This window comes from Mustela erminea, chromosome 7 (genome assembly GCF_009829155.1).
Source record: "Mustela erminea isolate mMusErm1 chromosome 7, mMusErm1.Pri, whole genome shotgun sequence".
Taxonomy (NCBI): domain Eukaryota; kingdom Metazoa; phylum Chordata; class Mammalia; order Carnivora; family Mustelidae; genus Mustela; species Mustela erminea.
Window position 1 is genome coordinate 82,648,858 of NC_045620.1, and position 24,924 is coordinate 82,673,781.

Below are 24,924 nucleotides of genomic sequence, written 5' to 3' on the forward strand. Positions count from 1 at the left end.
TGGAAAGCTAATGAGGAAGAATGGCAAGTTTTTGATCTGGTAAGGGATTTTAGAAAAAGTAACTAACAGATCAGAATGGTTGTTGGACAATTAACTGGTAGGTGGGAATATTGGAGGAATGGAGGAATAGGATACAAGTGACCTGTTCAAAAAGTAACACGGTAACAGGTAACACTAATATTCAGTAACAAGAACATGAAATAGGATGGTAGCAACTAGGAAAGTAAATTAAAAAAAAAAAAAAAAACAGATTTAAGTCATCTTTTGAAGAATCAACAGCATATGGGGACTAATGAATTGTAGAAGTGAGAAAGAAGGAAGAATCTGGAGTAACCACCAAGGAATGAGAACCTAGGTTACCGCTCAGATAGTGACCCTTGCCTTGAACATGGCTCCACTCAGCAGGCATGTCTCCATTACATGTGCCAGGTTCTAAAAGGGTACGAGTATATTCTGCTCACAACTGCCTTAACCACTCAATCCACGCACCTCAATCCTCCCAGCCACTGACCTTGTTACTTGGTTTCTTATTTTACCTTTCCCTTATCCCTCAGTTTTTAACTCTGGCTCTTCCTCTTCCTTATACTGTGATTCAGCTTCTTCACTCTGGTGAAGGACTCACAACTATCATTTTTCTTAGTCACACCCAGTTTACAAGAATCCCTTATACAGACTTCTTCCCACCTGGTTTATTCTAGTTTCAAAAACAGGAGTTGGAATAAAACATATATAGAAACAGGTTGGTCTAGAAAAGGAGCAAGTCTTGCCAATGTAGGTTAGCTGAATTTTTAACACAGTGGAAATTTAAGGTATAAAAGTAGATACGGGTAGAAATGTCTAGCTGGTAGCTAGAAGTAAAGAAAAGGGGACTAAACTGTACACAAGACTATTTTGGGATTTTCTGAATAGAAAGTTAAAAACCACTGAATAAGATCCCAAAAGAAAAATAAAATCAGCATAGGTATTTTGGTAATCTCCAACAGGAAAACAATGAAAAAGAGATTAAGACAGTATAGTGTAAAAAAAACCTGACAACACAGTGTCAGGAAAACCAGGGAAGAAAAAACGGCCTATGTGTTTTATTTAATGGTTATATAGTGATGATCAAACTTGTTTCGGAGTCTCAATGTAGAGATGACCTCAATATAGTTTAATGAGAAGTAATGTTTTATCAAAGACACACAGATTAAGTCTTCTAAAGAAGGTGTGGTTCTACTGCTCTGAATGCTGGGCCGTGGGCCAAAACTGCCTCAATTCTAATCTAGCTATGACAAACTTACCCCAAACCATTTAATCTCTCTGCCTCAATTTCCCCACTTACAAAAATAGGGATAATGATATTGACCTACATTTGCAACAATGTTGTAAGGATTAATTAATGCTGTACAATGCTTTGAAGATGAAAAGAACTGAGTATTATTGCTGGTATTGCATAAGTAATTGCCTATAATACTGAAAATTTTATCCTTTAATTTTATTCAAACAGCAGTTATCACCAAAGTATTTAGCTCCCTTAGTGACATTTACTTTCTAATATTATTATTATTTTTAATGTATCTATATCTTTTCTAAATTATGTCATACATGTTATTTCATAGTATATAAAATTTGATCAGTTCAGAAGTCTAGAACACCTTTACGACCTAAATATTAAGTATAAATATTCAGGACTTATTTATTTCCCAATAAGCACCGACTGCAAGTATTCAATAAATGCTCAAAGGTAATACTTCAATCATGAAATTTTAGATTTAACAAATAACACTCAACAATTATATGGTAAAGGCAAAAAACAAAAGCACAAAGCAGTGAGTTAAAAGCATGGTCTACGACATCCTTGTTTCTAAAACAACCTATATAACCTAAAAGTGTACAAAAAATGAAGAGAGTAACTTTTAAATTTAAGACATTGTATGATCTTTTGTTTCTTCTTGGGTTTTGACAATTTACAATAGTAATTACAATAGTAATGCATGCTTATTGGTTTAAAAAATGCAAATATGGAAATATTTGATGTTAAAATAACTATTTTCTCCTCCCAGCTGCCCTCTCCACTTTGAAGAGAGACACTGCACAACGCAGCATGTGGCCTTCCAGATTTTCTTGATGTACTTATACAGTATGTCACACCCATACTTACTTGCTTTGTGTTTTTGTAAAGACAAGGTTTTACTATACATACCACTTGCTTTTTTCACTAAACACCACAGCATGGATATTCTCTGTCAGCATACACAGATTTACTTCACTGTTTTTTAATAGCTGCAAGATGTTCCACTGGATAGTGATCATAATTTACTTAACCACTTAATGTACACTCTGTTTTTACTTTTTGTCTTATAAATAATACCTTGAAAACATAGATGCACACCTTACATTTTGATAGGTAATGCCAAGTTGGCCTCCAAGATGACTATGCCAACTTACAGTTTTACTTACACTATGACTATCTTTTTCCCTATATCCTCAATAACATGGAGAATTGTCAAAGTTTTACATTTTTCCCAATCTGCTAGGCGAAAATTGGATTCTTGTAGTTTTCAGTTTCATTTTTCCATTTATTAAAGCGCTCAAACACCTTTTCATGTATTTTTAAGCAATTTTGTTTCTTCTATAAATTACTTGCTCCTATCTTTGTCTGTCTTTTGAGTTATTGCTTTGTGTATTAATAATATTAATACTTTGTTATAGATTGCATATATTTAGCCCTTTTTAAAATTCTTCATTGACTTTATATATGAAGAAAATAAGAGAATATAGAATTCACGTTGTTTTAAAAATTGGGCATAACCTAACAGAAAGCTTTTTGAATACCACTGAGCTCATGCTGTGCAAAATGCCTTGGCCAGAGATGGTTCTTCACAGCAACTCACAATTGGTCAGATGATGCTATTTCTAGATGAAGCAAAAGGCAACAGATTCGTATGTTCCCACAAAAACTGTGCATCATTCTTACTAAGAGGTTAGAGGAAATTCTATGCCTAGAAAGAAAAGTAGGATCCCCTTCACTTACCCAAAGTAAACTGTGGCAAAGATTTTTATAAATCTCCGGTTCTCCTTAAATTTGGAAAATATTTCTCTAAGGCATTGTTTAAATTGTTTAATTCATTTAGTTAAATAGATTTTGTCAATTTAACATTTTCCATATTGTATGCAGTTTTGACATTTAGATAATTTATCAATGGCTTTTTTATTGTGGCCTGTTTCCTTTTCTTTCTACTCATTACATGCAGCAAATTAAATTTCACTAATATTTAAAGATCAGTGTTGACCTTTGCATAGCCATTTCCTAGGTTCCCATTAATACAAACGTCTTGTTTGCTGATGCTCATTTTGAATATTTTGCTGCACACAATTTCCATTATTTCAAAGAGACTAGTTGAAGTACATTTTTTCCATGACCTTGCAAAATAATTGTAATGGCTTATACCAGGCATTTGGGGGGGGGGGCAGATTTGCTTGCATAAGCAAATAACAATAACAAAAATAAAATAATCTTTGCCTACCACCACGTCTACCATATGTACCCACCTTTCTTATCTAGAAAAATATGGATTTAAAATTCTTCTCTTTAGGATGTATTTCAATCACAACAATTAAAAGACAAGAAAAATAGAAATGTTGGCAATGTAATCATGATAATTGAGATTATAATTCCATAAATATAGTTTTATGCTATACTTGGGTAGAAAAAAAAAGGGACTTTGAGGAGAGAATAAACTGAATTTCAGGAATAATTCCTAAAGAGCTGAGTTAAAGACAAGAGAACACTGAAATGCTCTTATCTAAACCAATGCTAACTGCCGAAATAATTTGTCAATTTAGATTTACTGTTTTAAAAAGCATATAAATCAAAGACTGCTGCAAAGTGAGCAAGAATGAAAAAAGATAGAGATCCTTTCTCTTCAAATAGAAAAGACAGTGAAAAAATTTGAAGTGGCCTCCAGCTATACCACCTCAACCTTGTCAGATTTCACTTGTCAACACTTTGATGACAGATTGCCACCCCCTCCTCTAAAAAACAAACCCTAGTAACTGTTGAAAGAAGTGGCTTCTTTTAAAAAGTGGAATATCTCATGCAATCTGATAGTTGTATACTTTAAAATCTTTTTTTTCCTCCAAAAGAGACTTGAAAAACCTTTTTCTGTGGCTTTTATCAAAACTTAAAAGCTAAAGAACTCTCCCAATGTGGGTAAGTAAAGGGGGTATAACAATTTTTAAATGCCTACTTAATGTGTTTTATATTCATTATTTCATTTAATCCTAACAGTAACCCTCTGAAATTATGTACTAAAATGTGCACATATTTGCCTGCATACCTATGGTGTACACGTGCACTAACTATTTTTCTGGGCAGGGAATAGCAGTTTTTGCAAGGAGTCCATTTGCCTCCCCTCCCCCAAATGAAATCAACTCAGACAAACTCTAAATCTCTTAATTTACAGATATGAAAACTGAGGTCTAGGGAGGTAAAGTAATTTGTACAAATTCAGTCAGCTTGTTACAGGAACACTTAGGGTTAGAATTCCTGTCCACAGATTATCTGTGCAGTGCTCTTTCTATTCTACCTCCCTCTGCCTAAATACTACGTTAAATAGAGCCTTTTAGTTAAGCTTCTCTGCTTAAGCACCTGAGACAGGTGTCAGTTTAGACTTGTATAATTAATCCATGGCGAAAGATACATGTGAAACCTATTTTCTGGCTAAATTTAATATATTTTGCTTAGAAAGCCCTTGGAGGAAGTTACTTGAATGACTAGTTAAGGATTATTTTTAATTAGTATATCAATAGTTTTTAAGTAAACTGATATATCTAAAACATCTGATAAAACTGATATTTCTTAGGCACTAAAAAATCTTCACAGTATTTACTTAACAAACTTTACAGATAATACAAAAATAAGTTCCAACACGAATTATTAGTATTTTACAACTGAATGTTAAATACGTTAAGGTCTTCTTTTTAAGTTACTGCATTATATCAGAGAAGGCTTATTTCTATTTTTACCACTCTTACTTGGTAGTAGCTCTCATTAAGTTCTCAACTCCTCAATCTCTATGACTAGTTCTTAGTGAAATGTAAATTAATTACTCAGAAAGTCCTTATTTGTATCCTTGTCTCTAAGCTAAAGTCTTCCAACCCCTTCTCCATACTGCTGCCAGCAAAATTTTTCCCTAAAGCCCAAACAAATCATGGACTCACAAAAAATATTTCCCATGCTTTTCAGACTGGACCCTATTTTACCGAGTAAATAGGATAATGTATTTGAAACTATGTGGCAAATGACAATTGTTCAATAAATGTCAGTTTCCTTTTCCTGAATATTCAATATCCATAAGATAGAGCCTGACTGCAATAACAGAAAAGGAAAATATACTCTGATTATCTTAGTGCTTCACTGGGTATCATTTCATTTTCAAATTATTTTAGTTTGGTTCAAACTACATTTGCAAAGCAACTACCAAGTGCTAAATTGGACCAGGCATTGTGAAACCACCCAAGAACTTGCACTTGAGGAGGTCATAACTTAGTGGGGGATGGGGTAAGAGAAAATAGATGAATACAATTACATCAGAGTATGGAAAATAAAATAAAACCATACCCAAGGAAGAAAGCACAGAGAAGAAAGTTATTAATTCTAACAATCTAATACAATCCAAGCTACAAAAATTGAAATTATAAATCCATTTTCAGAACCTTAGGCCCCTTTTAGAGAAAATGAATACCTAGCATATGAATGGGTCATATGAATCTACTGTACGATTCAAATTTGATGGTTTCTAAAAATTATTTATCTTATAATCAATGTATATATTAACCTAGTGTTGCTTTTTATCAGAATTTGATGCTATACTAAATCAACAGCACTTTATAACCAATGATAAATTAGAATCAAGGGGAAAAAATATATATATACACATATATATACACACACCAATGCTTGATTGGTTTCTTTTGGTAGCACAACCAGCTCCAAGCAAGCTGGCAACACACACAAAAATCCTGCATAGAGGACCATCCCAATAAAGATAGGGGATTGAACACATATAGTTACCTTCACTACCCTCCAAGCCCACAATAAAATGATAATAAACAATAAAAAGTAAACTCTCAAGGCGAAGAGAATTAGAAGACAACAAAATAGTTATCAACAAAATTTTGGAGAGTAAAAAGCAGATGGACAAAGGTAACTGACAACAGATTCAAGAAAGTGGAAAGCCAAGTGCATACGGAAGGTAGATGGCTGAGAGCCAAAGGGTTCACGCACTGGAACTCTAGAAAGGCTCAGAAACTGGAGGCACCAAATACTTTTGAAGGAATACCTGTGCTTAGGATTGAAAACAAGAGATCTGTCTGAAATTCTATGTAAATAATACTTAGACTTCTAGGTGCTTTTCTCTGCCACCACAGTGGGCAATCCCTCCCTACCATAGAAGAAAACAGTAAACTGACTCTTGAAAGGTTGTTTCATCAGAGAAAGTACTTAAGAAATAAAACATTACTGAAAGTAGGAGAGCTATGCCGAAAAGAGGGACGAAATAAACACATGAAAGCCAAAATAAATAATTCAAAAGAAGACTTGGAAAATAATGTTGAGGTCATCTCCAATAAGGAAAAAAGAAATGCATACTTACACACTACATGTACATGTGTACAGACACATACACACACACACACACACACACACACACACACACACACGCAGAGACAGAGAGAGAAAAGGAATTTGGAAAATGAGTCAGATTAATCCTAAATTACAAATATGACCAAGGAAGAAAACAGAGGCAAGAGAAGGAAAGGAAGAAACTACCAAAGAAATAATACAAGAAAATTTCCCAGAACTGAAGTACATGAGTTTCTATGTAGAAAGAAATTGCTAAGTACCCAATGCAGTGATTTGCAAAAGACTCACCCCCTAAGCACATCATTATGAAATCATAAAACACTATAGATAAACAAAAATCTTAAGTTTCCAGAGAAGAAAAAAAATTACTTAAAAAGGATCAAGGCATCAGACTTCTCAACAAGCAACCCTGGAAGCTAGAAGACAAAGTGAGTGCTGCTTTCAACTTCTGAAAGCAGTTTCCTACCTATAATTTTCCTACCTATAATTCCTACCTATAATATTTCCTACCTATAATTTTACATGTAGCCAAACTCACACTTCAGTGTGAGAGTAGAATAAAGATGTTCAAAGAGGTAAAGTCTCAAGATTTAATTATTGTGCCCTTTTTACAGGAAATTACTGGAAGATGTGTTCCACCAAAGGATACAATAAACCAAAAAAGAGGAAAATATGGATCCAGGAAATAAAGGATCCAACACAAAAACAAGGAAAAAGGATTTCCGGAATAGCAATAAAGAGAAATCATACAAGGATAGCTGTATCTCAGGCAGAGTAAAGGATGACAGCAAACTTCAAGAAGAATATTTCCGGGCGCCTGGGTGGCTCAGTGGGTTAAGCTGCTGCCTTCGGCTCAGGTCATGATCTCAGGGTGCTGGGATCGAGTCCCACCATCGGGCTCTCTGCTCAGCGGGGAGCCTGCTTCCCTCTGTCTCTCTCTGCCTGCCTCTCCATCTACTTGTGATTTCTCTCTGTCAAATAAATAAATAAATAAATCTTTAAAAAAAAAAAAGAATATTTCCAAGAAAAAATTGAAAGTAACAGATTACCTGATGCACACAGATTCACCAAAAGAAGATTCTACACTTCTGCTGGGGAAGCTGGGGTTAAGGAAATAATAGGTCTATAAAAAATAAGCAACTTTGAAAAGGAAGGCAATTATTAACTGCAGAGAAAACAAAAAAAAATTATACAAGAAGAACAATGTAATCTTAATATGTTACATTGCTAAATTTTGATTATATAGAATTAGAATACTGTAGACATACAATGTGGATTAACCAAAAAACTGTGTTTTATCTGTGCTGGAAAGGAAAGAAGTATGTATGGGAAGGGTAAGAGCTAAGATGAAGGATTAAGATCAAAATGAAGAAATAAGTAATACATATTATTTACAAACAAAGAGGTAAAACCAGAAGAAATAACTAAAGAATTGGAAGTGGTTGCCCATGGAAAGCACTGAGATATGCAAATGCCGTTCATTGTTAGTGATAAGCCTTGAAGAACTCTGATTTTCTATACTATGCATGTGTGCCATTTGATTTAAAGAAAGTTTTCCACCTTCTCCCAAGTTTATTCAGAACACATATGCAGATGGAAAGAGCAGTGAACAATGAGTAAATGCTTCATCCCTGGTGTTTCACTCACTCCTGTGCTAATGCCTTTAATGTCTTGGTGGGCATCTTTCATTCTGCTTCAACTGATGGTCTGTTAACCACTGGAATAGCAGCTAATCCTACTACTTCAACAGGCACTCTCCAAGAAAGAGTATTTTCTATTAGAAATACAACTAGGATTTTTCTGGGATAATTCACCACTTTGACTTTGCAACATTCCATGATGTCATCTGGCATTTAAAAATAGGTGCAAAACTGCTGAGCTGCCCACAGTTAACATTTATTACTTAGGAGATGACTATTCTGGAGAGTGACAAGCTAACTTGAAGCATTAGGTAGACATTAAACACCCAGATATAAACAGATACAAGCACCCAGATATAAACACCCAGATAAAACTACTGATATGGAGCTCGGGAGTGAGATCTAGAATAAAAATATGGGTTTAGGAGCCAATTATGTGGTTGAAGCCATGAATGTGGATGGTGAGACAGGGTGGTAGCTAAAGGAGTTTCGAGACAGAAGGAGAGTTTATTTTTTAAGAGAGATGAGACAAACTATCAATTATTCTCATCACTCCTGCATTTGCAACCTCTTCTCCCTCCTTTCCAGAGGAATTAGACAGGGCCGGGGCTGCAAAGAGCACAGCGTCAATACTTAGTTTTGGTGCCAACTCAGGCTACAGCTGTGTGTCTGTAAACAGTACAGTTCAGAATTGTCACAGATGGTGCCAGCCAATGAGAAGGTGTCTAGGTACTCAAAGCAGAGTTTGCTATTTTTTCAGTGGTTAGTAAATATTATATGTCATTTATTTTCTAACAAAGAAAAATTGGTGATATACATATTTTAATTACAAAATATTTCTTTAAATGTATAGCTCAATACACATGAATGCATGGTGGATTTGGCATGAACACTGCTTTAACTCTTCATTCCCTTCCATAAACATTCCAGTGTCCACTTACATAAATACCTAACTTATTAAACTGATGTTTGACATAACTTTATTATTTATGGTATGACTCTATTACAAATTATTCAATAATTGGTATACTCAGAAAGTGCTTTAAAGATACTCAAAAAAAGGTTAAATACTCTCATAAAGCAATGGTCAATTATTGGGAACTAAATTTGTGCTGGGTGTTATTAACTTCCTATATATAAATCACTGATTATCTTAATAAGGAAATATGTGTGATTTGCTTTAGAAATATTTACTTGTTTTTAAACCTCAACAAGTTTGAAACGTCTCTAAGGTTTTAAAGTTATTCATTTTATATTTGATCAAAAAGAAAGTTTTCTTCTCAGCAAATTAGATAGTGCCTACTGTATGGTGAGTGCTTTATATGCATTTTCTCATTTAGATCTTAACAGCAAGCATATGAGATAGTATTTTCCTATTTTAAAAAGTAGAAAGGAGATGAGATATATTTTATTATTTTGGGGGTGTTTTTTTTTTTAAGATTTTATTTATTTGTCAGAGAGAGAGAGCAGAAGCAGAGAGAGCTGCAGGCAGAACAGACAGAACAGGCAGAGGGAGAAGCAGTCTCCCAGCTGAGCAGGGAGCGCAACAAGGGACTTGATCCCAAACCCTGCGATCATGACCTGAGCCTAAGGCAGATGCTTAACGGACTGAGCTACCCAGGAGTCCTGGGATGAGCTGTATTTTTAACATGAATTTGTCTAATCCCCAAATCCAACGTTCTGTCAGTACATGCTTCTTCATTGTACAGTATTTAAAACCATTTTTTTAAAAAGTTCTGACTACTCTGCCCCATGTTTCAGCTGCTGCAGCTGTCCATGAGGCTCAGAACCTGCCTCTGCAGATGCATCTCACCCCAAGGCCAGAGGGAGAGGATACAGCCAGAACTATGTTGTGAAGATATTCAAACAGCTCATGAAGAAGACCACTTTGGGAGAGGAAGAGCTGGCCCCCTGGCAACAACCAGTACACCCTTGCCAACCACATGCATGAGCCTCCTGGGACTTAGACCCACCAGCTCCAGGCCAGCCATTAGATCACTGTAATATCTCTTGAGAGAGCCTGAGCTAGAACTGCTCATCTAGGCCACTCTCAAATATCTGATACACACAAACTATGAGGATAACAAATGTTTATTTTTTAAAGTTCTGATATTCTTTTATTAAATATACGAGCAATTCATTTTGAATGTGGGCAACCTTTCCAGTCTTAACACCAACTCCTTTCCCTTTCCCAACAAAATGGAGTATACATTATGACTATAAAGAAATACTCACTGTTTTACTGAAAGGGGGGCAAGGGAGGAGGAGACAGAGGAGAGTAAAAGGAAGAAAGGAAAAAAAAGAAAAACAAAACCATACCCTTCAAGTCTTTCTCAATATCAGTCAGCACTGTCATGTTCTCTTTTCCCTTATTGGCTCAGGTTCTTCTTCTTTTTTGTTTTTAAGATGTATCTTATTATTTATTTGAGAGAGAAAGAGCATGAGCAGGAGGGGCAGGGCAAAGGGAGAGAATCTCAAGCAGACACTGCACTGAGTGCGAAGCGTGATGCAGGGCTCAGTCTTACCACCTGAAAATCATGACCTGAGCAGAAACCAAGAATTGGAGGCTTAACCGACTGTGCCACCGAGGCACCCCTTGAATCAGCTTCTTCTAAAATATATTTTAATCTTGCTAGTTCTTTCTATCCCACTTAGCTCTTCAGTTTAGAACAGTATCTTATCTTGCCTAGAATATTTCATGCCTCTGACTGGCCTCCTATTTCAACTTTTAAGCCATCATAATCCATTTCAATAGAAATATAAAGATATTTTCAGATTTTTAATATATAATGTACAATATGTAATAGTTAATATAAAATATTTTAAATATACAAATTAGATCATTTTATCTGTTTGTCTGAAGCTCTTCAAAAACGTCTCACTGCATAGGTCTTAAAGTCCTTATATTGGTTTACATATACCCCTATGTGAGTTGGCCCCTACCTCTTCTATGTAATCTTCTTTCACTCCCCCTAGAAAGACAAGTTGGGGTAAGACTGTAAAGACCTATGTATAAAATGCAGCAAATCTGAGCTTTACCCCATATGTCATTAATTTTCAAACTTTTTTTTCCTGGTAGATCACCTTTTCCTTCAATAAACTATTACACTAATTCCAACATATAAAAATTGTAAAAGTAGAGATGCTCTGGTTGAAGCAAGGTCCAGAGGCCCATCCCAACTGCTAATACCAACAGTCCTCTAAAGCCAAATGGTTACATGTGGGGGGGCCTTCTCAATTTCTAACTATATTGCATTACCTGGATTGACCTTCCATGGCTTAACTTCTATCCCACATTTTGTCTTTTTCTTTTTCTTTTTAAAAGATTTTATTTATTTATTTGACAGACAGAAATCACAAGTAGGCAGAGAGGCAGGCGGGGGGCGGGGGAAGGCAGGGTGAAAGTTGGGGGAGCAGACTCCCTGCTGAGCAGAGAGCCAGATGCGGGGCTCGATCCCAGGACCGGGGATCATGACTTGAGCCAACGGCAGAGACTTTAACCCACTGAGCCACCCAGGTGTGCCTCCCACATTTTGTCTTTTAACTCTGAGAGTATTTCTTTGATTTTATCTTCCAGATTACTATTTCAGTCTGTGCTTAGACCTGTTACATTGCTTTGCTCTTCTTATATACAGAAAGATGTACTCTTAAACAATACAGGTTAAACTGCACAAGACCACTTACACCAAGACATCTTTCAATAAACACAGTACAGTACTGTGAAAATATTTTCTCTTCCTTACGATTTTCTTTATACATTTTCTTTTCTCTAGCTTATTTTATTGAAAGAATATGGCATATAATAAATATAACATACAAAATATGTGTTAATTGACTGTTTATGTTATCAGTAAGGCTTCCAGTCAACAACAGGCTATTAGTAATTAAGTTTTGGAGAGTCAAAAGTATACTCAGATTTTCAACTGTGTAGGAAGTCAGCACCCCTAACCCTCTTGCTCTTCAAGGGTCAAAAGTATATATTAATAGTTTTTTTTTTTTTTTTAAAGTAAGCCCTACACCACTTTGTGGGACTCGAACTCACAATCCTGAGATCAAGAGTTGCATACTCTACCAACTGAATCAGCTGGACACCCCTATATTTTTTTAAAATTTTAAATCATATGTTTAATTTCAAATATCTTTTTTCTCATTGCTTCTTTTGAATCATGGTCTATTCTTGTTCCATTATCTTCTGGAATCTCTCAAAAATTATTGATTAGAATATATTTTACATGATCTTCTGTTCTTTGAATTAATGTTTACCCAAATTAGTGGTTTGTTCATCTTGGCTCTTCTTTTTCCTGCTAGTGGTTTTCTTACCTGTCTGATGATCCCTGGCTATCCATTCATATTTATAAACAAAAATCTAAGTTGATGATTATACACAGTTGGCTCAGGTTTTCTCTACAGCCATGTAGATATTTTGCCCATCCAGTCTCTTTCCTGTACGGGAAGACTACTGGTATATAAGTGGCCATAGTCTCATTAAGATGTGTAGGTTAGCCTACAAAGGCAAGGTGAGGAGATTCCAAGTGACAAAAACAGAAGAGTTTTAATCTGGTTATAGAGTACTCAAACATATTTCCCACCTGGACAGGACTATCTTTCATTTTCCTCCAGTCCACATCTGTAACACAGATAAGTCCTCCCAAGTTACTTCATATTGTACTCCTTTCTCATGTCCCTACAGCCACATTGGAAGTCTTTCCCAAATAGGTATTTTACCTTACATATGGCTTTTGAATTTCAGAAACAGACAAATGCCACTGCTGTCTGCTATCACTACTGTGTGTGTGTGCATGTGTCAGAAAGAGAGAGAAAGGGAGAGCTGAAAGAATGGAGTATACATGTGTATGTGCCAGATTTGAGGAGAAAGAACTGGGCAAGGGGAAATACTGTTTTCCTTTCTAAGGCACATACCTTTAAATAATTACCCCCCCAGCAAGAACTTCAAAGTTTTGAGGGTTTCCTCTCAAACACAGTTGTTTTCTTTGCATTCTGGGCTGTCATTTTCCAGGCTTCTGTTTTTGGCCTCTCAAGAATTCCTCACAATTTCTGATGGCACCATTTCCTGTCTTCTAACAGTGTTGAGAATTTGCCTTTTAATTCTTCTGGTTTTAAAGAATTTGGAAAAGAAAGGGAAGTAGTGGCATCTACATAAAAAGTGATTTAGGACAGAGAAAGGCTCCTAGAGTATCTATAATAAAAGAAAGATATAGTGGAGTAACAAAGGTTACAGACAGAATAAAATCCAAACCTTTTGTCATGAATTACCTCTTCAAATTTATCATTTACCACTATCTTCCTTAGTTCACTATAATCCAGAAACATGGGATTTCTTTTTGTTTCTCAAAAAATATCACTCTTATTCCTATGAGTTTTTGTGCTCTTCTTTTATAAGGAAATCTGATTCTTCTCATAATTCAGATCTCTGTGCATATGCCACTTCTTCCCAAAAGTCTTCTCCAATGATCACCATATAAAATAGCACCATCCTAGTTTCTGTCACGTCATTCTTTTTTATTTTATTGAGCTTATCCTATACTAAGATGATCTTATTTCTTTGTTTACTTGTCTGAGTACCTCCACTAGCAGAAGTGCTACATAAAGCTGCTTTGTAACATCACACATGGTAGCATATATGCAATAAATATTTGATAAATGAAGATTTGAGAGTCTTCTAGCCATTATACAAGATCTCAGAAGTCAAGAAAAGAGGATAAAAATCAAAGTTGAAGTGTTAGCCATGAAAAGAAATGACTTATTTCTGAGACAGGCAGGAGTGAAAGAAGGATAAACATTAAGATGTTCTCAGGTTAGGAAACAATTCTTTGTAATCTTTCAGGTTTCTGTAAAAGAGACATGGAGTGCCCTTTATTCTAGACTATCTTTTGAAGGATAATAGCCCTAGAAAATAGAGATAATGTTTCTTATGGAGCAAAGGGCAGGCATGCTTACTTCCCATTATAAAAAATTAGGTTCCCCAAGCTCAGCGTAATGGAACCCGCTGAGTGTACTGGTGTCATCTGGCACTCTTCCTGTCACACCAGAGAAACTGGGGTTCAGGGAACCAATGCAAAAATGCTAATACTTAAGTCTTCTATTGCTATGAATAAAAACTTAACCTCTGTTTTCTACCAGCATCCATGAAACTCACTAACCTACTAGTCAGCAAGTAAGGTAAAATCTCACTATTCATATTTCTTGATGTGAAATAGGGACAAAAAGCGAAACATTAAAGCTGGATAACTTATTTTTTCCTAATGAGGAATGAAGAGAGGTCTTCTGTTGAGTAAGGCAAGGTGAACAGAGGGAGACTCAATATGAGTGATTTTAGATAAAGTCACTGTGAGAAAAAGGAAAGAAAGCAAACTGGAAATGAACACCTCCACTTCACCCTGTCCACAAAGGGTGAACTCCACCAGTTCACAAATACTGTTGATTTTTTTTTTGCCCGATTTATATTAATTTCCTATCTTCTCCAATGCTATAATTTGATTTGGTTCTGGCCCTGTACTCCTCTACTAGACAATTTCAAAAATCTCTCCAAAGAACCTCTTTTTGTCCCTACTGATAAATTAATCTTATCAAGTAACAAATCTCATCATATCATTCTTCTATTTACAAGACACTGAAAATTACACTAATGGCATGATCACTTTTTCTTAAAAAATATGAAATATCGGGGCGCCTGGGTGGCTCAGTGGATTAAAGCCTCTGCCTTCAGCTCAGTTCATGATCCCAGGGTCCTGGGATCGAGCCCCACATCGGGCTCTCTGCTCAGCAGGAAGCCTGCTTCCTTTCCTCTCTCTCTGCCTGCCTCTCTGCCTACTTGTGATCTCTGTCAAATAAATAAATAAAAATCTTAAAAAAATAAAAAAATGAAATATACATCCTAAAAAATAAAATATATAAGTACTATTTAATGGATAAAATGAATAGCCTGTACTCACCGTTCAGTTTAAGAAATAGAACACTACCAGTATGTTAAATGCTCGTGTCCCATCCCAAATCACATCCCTCCATTCCCTCCTCCAGAGGTGACATGCACCCTGAATTTTGGGTTACTTCCCTTTTTCAAAATAGATTCCTACCTATATATATATATCCCTAAAGAATATACTGCTGATGAATGGATAAACAAGATGTGATATATCTATACAATGGAATATTCTTCATCCTTAAAAGTAATGAAATCTCTCTAGTTAAAATCCTCCTATGACTTCCTATTGCCAAGAGCATAGAGCTCTTAGCATGTCAATCATGGCCTTCATGATCATTTCCCCCTATTGTTAGTCTTACCTCTAAAAACAACCCTAGAACTGTCCCTGGCTATTATACAACTTGTTATTTCTACAGCCTTATACTTTCCTACCTTCTACTATGTTGCCCCTTAACCTGGAGTGTATTCCCCACCATTCAGTAGCTTCTTTAAATGTGCCTTTCAGCTCAGAGGCAGCAGGCTGCTTCAGGATGAAGACGAACATCTCTTTCTCAGCTACTGGCTGCCAGAAACTCATTGAAGTGAATGATGAACACAAACTTCATACCTTTTATGAGAAGCATATGGCCACAGAAGTTGCTGCTGATGCTCTGGGTGAAGAATGGAAGGGTTATGTGGTCCGAATCAGTGGTAGCAATGACAAACAAGGCAGAGTGCTCCCCATGAAGCAGGGTGTCTTGACCCATGGCTGCATCCACCTGCTGCTGAGAAAGGGGCATTCCTGCTACAAACCAAGGAGGACTGCCTAGAGAAGGCACAAATCTGTTTGGGGTTGCATTGTGGATGCCAATCTCAGTGTTCTCAACTTGGTCACTGTAAAAAATGGGCGAGAAAGATATTCCTGGACTCACTGATACTACTGTGCCTCATTGTCTGGGGCCCAAAAGAGCCAGCAGAATCCACAAATTCTTCAGTCTCTCTAAAGAAGATGATGTCCGCCAGTATGTTCTGGGAAAGCACTTAAACAAAGAAGGTAAGAAATCTAGAACCAAACTCCCAAGATTCAGTGTCTTGTTATTCCATATTGTTCCAAAACAAACGTTGGTGTATTGCTTTGAAGAAAGAGCACACTAAGAAAAATAAAGAAGAGGACCCAGAATATGCTAAACTTTTGGCCAAGAGAGTGAAGGAAGCCAAAGAAAAAGAAAGGCTGGGAACAGATTGCCAAGAGATGGAGGCTGTCCTCTCTGACAGCTTCTACCTCTAAGTCTGAGATCAGTTAAAAAAAGAGAGAGAGAGAGAGAGAGAGAGAGAGAGAGAGAGAGAGAGATTTTCTAAGAGTAACAAGTAAATAAGATTAGACTCAAAAAAAAAATTAAAAATTTTTTAAAAATGTGCTTTTCAGATGCAACCTCCTCCATGAGCATTTCTGTTCCCCAGAAAGACAGAATCTTTCTTTCATCTGAAATCATATAGCATATCATCTGAATTTCTCATACAGTGTGCATTTTCTACCATTATATTTCTACTCTAACTGCCTGATACCTTTTTTCACTTATACATATTGGTTTCAGTGACACCGCACTCTCCTCATTTTCAACCTACCTTTCTCTAGCTACTCCTTCTGAGTATTTTTCACTGGTTCTTCCTCTGCCCATCTCGTAAATACTGGATTCCTCAGGGTCCTACTCAGAGTCCTCCAAGATCTCTATTCTTTAGGTCCTCCCTGGAAAACACTTCATCTACTCCAATTACTACCTACATGCTGATGACTCTTAGTCACTAGCCCTCACTTCTCTCCTGAGCAGCTAGTTTATGTGTCTACCTTCTACTGGCCACCTTATTCCACATTAACATGAAGTTCACCATCTTTAAACCCGAATTCATATCCTTCCTTTTCTGACTCCTTCCATGATTCCAATCACACTGAATGGAAGCACTATCCACCTAATCACCTAAGTTAGACACTTGAGTGTCACTTTTACTACTATTTATTTCTTCCACAAACTCCATATCCTACAATCATCAACTCTTGCTTTTATTAGTCAAAATTTCATAAATTCATCTAGTTTTTTCCATCTTTACTGCTACCAAAATAGTTTATGACTCAAATACATCTTAATTAATTACTCAGAAAGTCCTTATTTGTATCCTTATCTCTAAGCTAACGTCTTCCAACCCCTTCTGCATACTGCTGCCACCAAAATTTTTCCAAACAGCAACAAGAATCATGTAATTTCTCGAAAAGCCTTAATGACTTTCCATTGCACCAAGGATAAAATTCCAATAATACATAAGACTATGCATAAAACACTCCTTCCTCACACCTCTGGCTTCATTTCTGAACACTGAAGTCTTAGAGTCCCATGAGTCATGCCATGTTCCTCTTTGCCTTTGTGCATACTCCATGTGAAATGCACTTAGCTATCCCCACATCTCTTTCCCTTCTAACATGTCCCCCGGGTAATCCTTATAAATGTAATGCACCAGGTTAGCAAAAACTTTTTCCAGGACACCTCCCCCAATACCAGGCTCCCCCAAAATTTGGTTAGATGGCCAAACATAATTCTACCACATGTACTTTCAGATACCCTCTACATTTCCCAAACATAGTACTCATCAACTTACATACCTAAATTTTAATTCCTTGTCTGTGTCCCCCACAAGACTGAAATTGACTTGAGCCCTGATAGGTAACTTAACTACTCCTATAGAACACAGCAGATGTTTTATAAGTATTTGTTGTTGAATGAATGAATGAATGCATGAATATGTCTTATCTCTGCTAAATATGAAGGTATGTCCCTGAATTGCAAAATCTGAGTATGAAAAATCTGCAATCACCATATACTATGCTCAAAAAAACAAGAATTTTTTTTAAATTTCACAAACCTTTAAATAAGGTTTAAATTTCAAAAAGCATGATCTGCATTCAAAAGGATGGCTTAAAATGCTAAGAAAGGAACCCCAAAAGCCACACAGTCCAAAATTTTGCCTTTAATCAAGTAAAATATAATCAATTCCTCAATTTTATATGACCAAGTATTTATAAATTGTTGTTAACAATATTATTTAAAGTAACACATGAGATTACAAAATTAGATATATAGAATCCCAAATAAGATGTAAAAATAAAAATTGATTCTAAGAGGCAACCATACTGGGAAAGAAATTAAACTGTCACTATTTGCAGATAACATGATACTACACATAGAAAATACTGAAGACGTCACCAAAAAACTACCAGAGGTAACACACAAATTCAGTAAAGTTGCAGGATACAAAATTAATAAACAGAAATTGGTAGCTTTTCTATACACTAATAACGAAGTAGCAGTAAGTGAAATTAAGAAAACAATCCCATTTACAGCTGCACCAAAAAGGAAAAAAATATCTCAGAACTTAACCAAAGAGGTGAAAGATTTGCACTCTGAAAACTACAAACATTAGTGAAGAAACTGAAGATGACCAAAACAAATGGAAAGATATTCCATGCTTATGAACTGGAAGAATCAATATTGTTAAAATGTCCATACCACCCAAAGCAATCTATGGATTCAACATAATTTCCATCAAAGACCAACAGCATTTTTCACAGAACTAGAACCAATAATCCTAAAATTTGTATGGAACCACAAGAGACCTTGAATAGCCACAGCAATTTTGAGAAGAACAAAGCTGAAAGTATTAATCCCAGATTTCAAGCTACACTACAAAGCTGTAGTAATCAAAACAGTATGGTACTGGCACAAATACAAACACACAGATCCATGGAACAGGACAGACAGTCCAGAAATAAACTCACACTTTATGGCAAATTAATCTATGACTAAGAAGACAATATACAACAGGGAAAAGACAGTCTCTTAAATGCTGTGGGGAAAACTGGACAGGTATATGCAAAAGAAAGAAACTAGACCACTTTCTTATACCATATACAAAAATAAACTCAAGTGGATTAAAGACCTAAATATGAGACAAGAAACCATAAAAATCCTCGAAGAGAACACAGGCAGTAATGTCTCTGACATCAACATATTTCTAGGCATGTCTCCTAAGGCAAAGGAAACAAAAGTAAAAAATAAACCATTGAGACTGCATAAAAATAAAAGCTTTTTTACACAGCAAATGAAACCAACAACAAAACAAAAAGGGAACCTACTGAATGGGGGAAAATATTTGCAAATGACATATCTAATAAGGGGTTTATATTCAAAATATATAAATAATTTACACAACTCAACACCAAAGAAACTCCAAATAATCTGATTAAAAATGGGCAGAGGATCTGAATTTGTCCAAAGAAGACACACAGATGGCTAATCAATAAATGAAAAGGTGCTCAACATCACTAATCATTAGGAAGATGCAAATTAAAAACCACAATGATATATCACCTAACTCCTGTCATGTCATCTACCAAAAAGACAAAAAAATAACAAATGTTGATGAGATGTGGTAAAAGGGAACCCTGGCACATTGTCAGTGGGAATGTAAACTGGTGCAGCAACTGTGAAAAACAGTATGGAGGTTCCTCAAAAAATTAAAAATAGAAATACCATATGATCCAATAATTCCACTACTGGGTATTTACCCTTAAATAAAAACAAACAAACAAACAAACAAAAATACTAACTTGTAAGGATGCATGTACCCCTATGTTTACTGCAGCATTATTTATAGTAGCCAAGATATGGAAGCAATCCAAGCGTCCATCAGAGAATATGGATAAGGAAGATGGTGTGTGTGTGTGTGTGAGTGTGTATGCGTGTGTGTGTGTGTGTATTTCATAGCCATAGAAAATATGAGATTGTGCCATCTGCAACAACACAGACAGACCCCAAGGTTATTATCCTAAGTGAAATAAGTCAGATGAAAAAGACAAATACATTATGATTTCACTCATATGTGGAATCTAAAACAACAAACAAACAAAAACCAGAATCAAGAGAACTGAGCAGGGCAGGAGGGTAATGGGTGAAGGAGAGTGGGAAATATAGGTTTCTAGTTATAGAATGAATAAGTCACGGGCATAAAACAATCAGGATAAGGAATATAGTCAGTGCACTGTCATAGTGTTGTATGGTGACAAATGGTAGCTACACTGTGGTGAATATAGACAGCATAAACTTGTGGAATCACTATGTTGTACCTGAAACTAATGCAATATTGTTTGTCAGTGATATTCAAATAAAATAAATAAATAATTAAAAACAAAAATTGACTCACTACGTAAGAACTGATTCACTAATATGCTAGTGTAGAAAAATAAGAAACATTGAGAAATATGACTATTCTGCAGAATTAGTTCAGTTACCTACTTGAGTTTAGAGCTTTTCATCTTAAAATACTTTAAACCATCACCTAAAAATTAAAAATTCACTTCTGACAAATTGCTTGGGGTACTCAAAGGGAGAGAAATTCATACAAGCATTGTAATCCAGCTATGAAGATGATTTCTATACCCCAACAATTTTAGCATATATTACTGTCATAAGTCAGCTTTAAATATACTACATCATCCTGTGTATTTTCTTTATAGCTTAATATCAATCATCAAAATCACTAGTGTCAACACCTCCTTTGAAAGCATTCATTCATGTCTCATTCAAGGAACATATTTTTAAAGCATGTATTATTTTGACATGTATTTTCAAACAAGATTTCAGCAATTTATTAAGGGTTTACAGCTTTTAAAGTAGTAAAGTTAGCAGAAAAGATGAAACTAGCCGGATAGAATTTCACTATCCAATGGTTTGAGAGTCAGAATCATAATACTCCTAATGAAGTAACATTTAAGAAACGTAAATTATGTATTCATGGAAATCGGTCACTTTTATTTTGTTCTCAGAACATATGAGGTGAGATGCAGAAGAACTCTATGATTAGTGTATATATTTTCAAAATAATATAGCCTTAGTCATTAGAATTCATGGGCTGGGGGTGTCTGGGTGGCTCAGTTGGTTAAGCAGCCAACTCTTAATTTCATCTCAGGTCATGATCCCAGGGTCCTGGGATGGAGCCCCACATCTAGCTCTGTGCTCAGCAGGAAGTCAGCTTAAGGATTCTCTCTGTCACTCTCCCTCTGCCCCTACCCACACACTTTCTCTCTCTCTCTCAAATAAACCTTAGTGGGGGGGAAAAATCATGAGCTGGTGTCTATTTCTCAGACTTTTCTCAAATTTCCTCTTTGCAACTCCTGAAAACAAGTTTCCCAGACAGAACTTTAATAAACAGTTAAAGAATATTGTTTTAGTATCCATTGGTGAAATATTTAAAGAAAACATATTTTTAGCAAACATAGCATTTGATGAGAAGTGAAACTCTTCCCAAAATTATGCCATTATTAATTTGTTTTTAAAAATTTGTCTTTTCTTCTAAGACAGTAAACCCACAATTTACACTTACATAGAAAACTGTTATCTCATTGCAGTCTTGCTAATATTTCTGACACCTAAAGTGTTTCTTTTCACCTGAAGTAAAAAGTATACATATATTGCAAGGTAAAAGCAGATAAAATTCTCTCACATTGCCAAAACTTCTGTAACACATAGAATAAACTGAGGATGCTGAATAAGGTCTGCTCCACAAATGATGGTTAAAAATTTACTCTGGTAATACTTTGATTACTCCAAGTTTTAACAAACTAATTTTCAGTTGTGTATTTTTTTCTATCAGTTGAACTATTATCTACAGGCAATCAGAGAATTTGAACCAATAATGTCATTTATTGATAGATTAACAGATTGGTAGATAATAGCTAATACATCACTTCTTGAGTCACTCAGGACATGCTTTGCATTCCCTAGTTCTTAAGTATTCTAATAACTTCATCTTTACTGTTATTCTAAATAGAAGCAAGGCTTTCTAGTAAAAGGCTGTGTTCCAGTAGCTTTGTTTAAGTGCTATTTTGAAAAGCAATTAAATTTTTAAAAACTAGACTTTAAAAATCTATATAGAAATTATTTTCTGTAACACTATTCAAGGTGGCTTAAAGATGATGTGCACAATTCTATTCAATATGAAAACAAGTTTCCTATATTAAGAAGTAGTATTTGATTTACAAATTCTTTTTATAAATAAGATATAAATATTCATTTGACCTCTGTTAACATTCTTCTAAAATAACAAAATACTTGTTTTTCTTTTATAACTAGGTTAAACTCCTATAAAGTTGGGTTTCTATCAGCTAGTGTAAACAAATTAATGAATTAAAAGAAGGTATAGAATTCAGAAAGTTCATTACATATAATGTTCACTCTTGGAGCAGATAATTATGCACACTCTGTTCAAATAAAACAGAAGTAATGAAAGCAGCTTGTTGGTATCAAAGCTTCTTCTTATGGTTGGGTAAGGAACAGACATGGTACTTGCCAGAGGCACCTCAAACCCTTCAGAAGTAAAGGAGTGTTAATGGTAGGCCAGAAAGCATGTAAGAGTCTGTTTTATATTAAATATGCTAATTATTATGTCTCTGTATGTGACCATTTATGTTAAATACAAAATGAAGAAAAGCAACAAATTTTCCTAATTAAAACACAATTAAATTCTGTATTTCAATTCTTAATTGGTCCCATTTTGATTTAATAAGCATTGAAACTCAAATGGATTTCAGGAATGCTTTATCATTTTCCAAACTGCACAAAAGAGTTCTTACTGTCAGGATTGATAATTCAATACAGCATGTAATAAAGTAAATAATAATCATACATGGTCTTTTATTTCACATAATTCTTTATTATATAATGTTGAAAAAACTTATTTCAGATTACTTTCATATTCTTTTTATCATAATATTCTTTCCTGCTTTTTCAAAATCATTTAACATTATGGAATATACAGAGCAAATATTAAAATATATAGCAAATATTTTGATTTTGCCTAGTTGGTATTAAAGCAGCAAATGCTAAGATTCTGCCCTTTTCTCTCCACCTTCTCTGATTGACAAATACATTACTAAGTTGTTTAAAACTAAGGGTAGGAGAGTCTTATATAGGCCAGATGAGTTAATAATTTCAAAGTAACTAGACCATGATCCAATTTTTTTTTTTTTAAACACCACTGTCAAATGTCTTTGAGCTAAATTTTTGGTCAGCATGTGAGAATTACCATAGCAATCCCATTACCCTAATGAGTATTCTATGTGTAACTCCCCACACATCAAACATAGGTCTTGCACAGTTTCTTTCAAGTATCGAAACAAGTATGTACATACATAACACAAAACCTAAATTCTTTATAAAACTTGAATAATCTTATATAATATACAGAGATATGCATATTTACACACCAGTAATATATATACACCACACACACACACACACACACACACACACACACATTTATATCTCTACACTCTATAAATCCTCCTACATAGCTAAGAAGTTGAGATACAGACATTAAAAGGATTATCCAAAATAAGTGCCCTGGATAGCAATATCTTGAAGGGGGTCTGAATGAACTATATATTTAACAGAGCGTGTCAAATGTGAAGATTCCCATTCTTAAGACTGTATGTATTACTTAAATGAAACTGTTTAAAGCCTAAATACCACATTCAATAATATAGGCCTGGGAAGGAAGCATTTTTTTTTTCCTTCCTGAAGTGAATTTGATGCTTCTGAAAGACAGACAGATTTGGAAGAAAAAGTAAAGCTTTAAACTAAATTAAGTATTCACAGAACAAACACTGCAGCTGCAAGAGCAATTCAAATTTCCTATCACCAATGTTTCAGTCCTCTTTTTAAAAGAATGATTTCTGAAGTCAGAGGTTACTCACATTTTCATGGTTATTCAGCCCTCTGCCTAATATAGCTAACACGGGTACATTAAATAGTGACAACTGTGATAATGGATATATCTGCAAGAACAAGTCATTTCATAAAGGCTGCCAACTACTACAAAAATAGTGATTTTTCAATTTCACAAATTGTTTCTACAACATTTTACCTAAAACTGCCTTACATGACTCAAACATTAATATGTATTTTTAAACAAAATATTAATTACATGTTATATTCCAAAAGTTTCAAAGGGAGTCAACTGTGAAAATAAATTTAAAATAAAAATATTTAGGATCAAATGAGCCATTAGCAATGACCCAACTAGTCAGACTCTGATGTATGCGTGTCTGTCTGTGAACACATACATCCATTTCACAAAAAGAAGGAAAATGACTTTATTCATAAGTAATGAAATAATATTTTATTTTATTTATTTATTTGACACAGAAGGAGAGAGAGAGAGAGATCACAAGTAAGCAGAGAAGTAGACAGAGAGAGAGGGGGAAGCAGGTTCCCTGCTGAGCAGAGAGCCTGATGCGGGGCTTGATCCCAGGACCCCAGGATCATGACCTGAGCCGAAGGCAGAGGCTTTAACCCACTGAGCCACCCAGGTGCCCCACATAAGTAATGAAATAATGTTATCTCAAAACAGAAATATCAAAGATGTAAAAAAGAAATACTAAAGGTGGTATTAGGGAGGAAAATTTTCATAAAACTTTAAATCTAAATTTCTAAAAATGTTATAATCTTTGTATAGTACATGGAAAATAAGTTTTAAAATAAAGCTTCAGTATATTACATAGAACTTAAAATCAGTTTTGTATAACTGTATCTGATAGAGGATATATGATTCAATTAGAAAAATAACGTAAAATTACACATATAGTTTGTGTAATTCTGTCAGTTAAGGAAGTCTACTGAAGTACTCAAACT

General features: G+C 35.1%; 1 protein-coding gene and 1 pseudogene across 5 annotated transcripts in view; one reads left to right on the plus strand and one right to left on the minus strand.

The window, feature by feature from the left end:
• Nucleotides 1-24,924, minus strand: part of WDPCP (WD repeat containing planar cell polarity effector) — a 518,631-nt gene that overhangs the window by 404,325 nt on the left and 89,382 nt on the right. The gene's annotated exons all lie outside the window — the stretch shown is intronic.
• On the plus strand, nt 15,708-16,491 carry LOC116596378 (annotated as a pseudogene).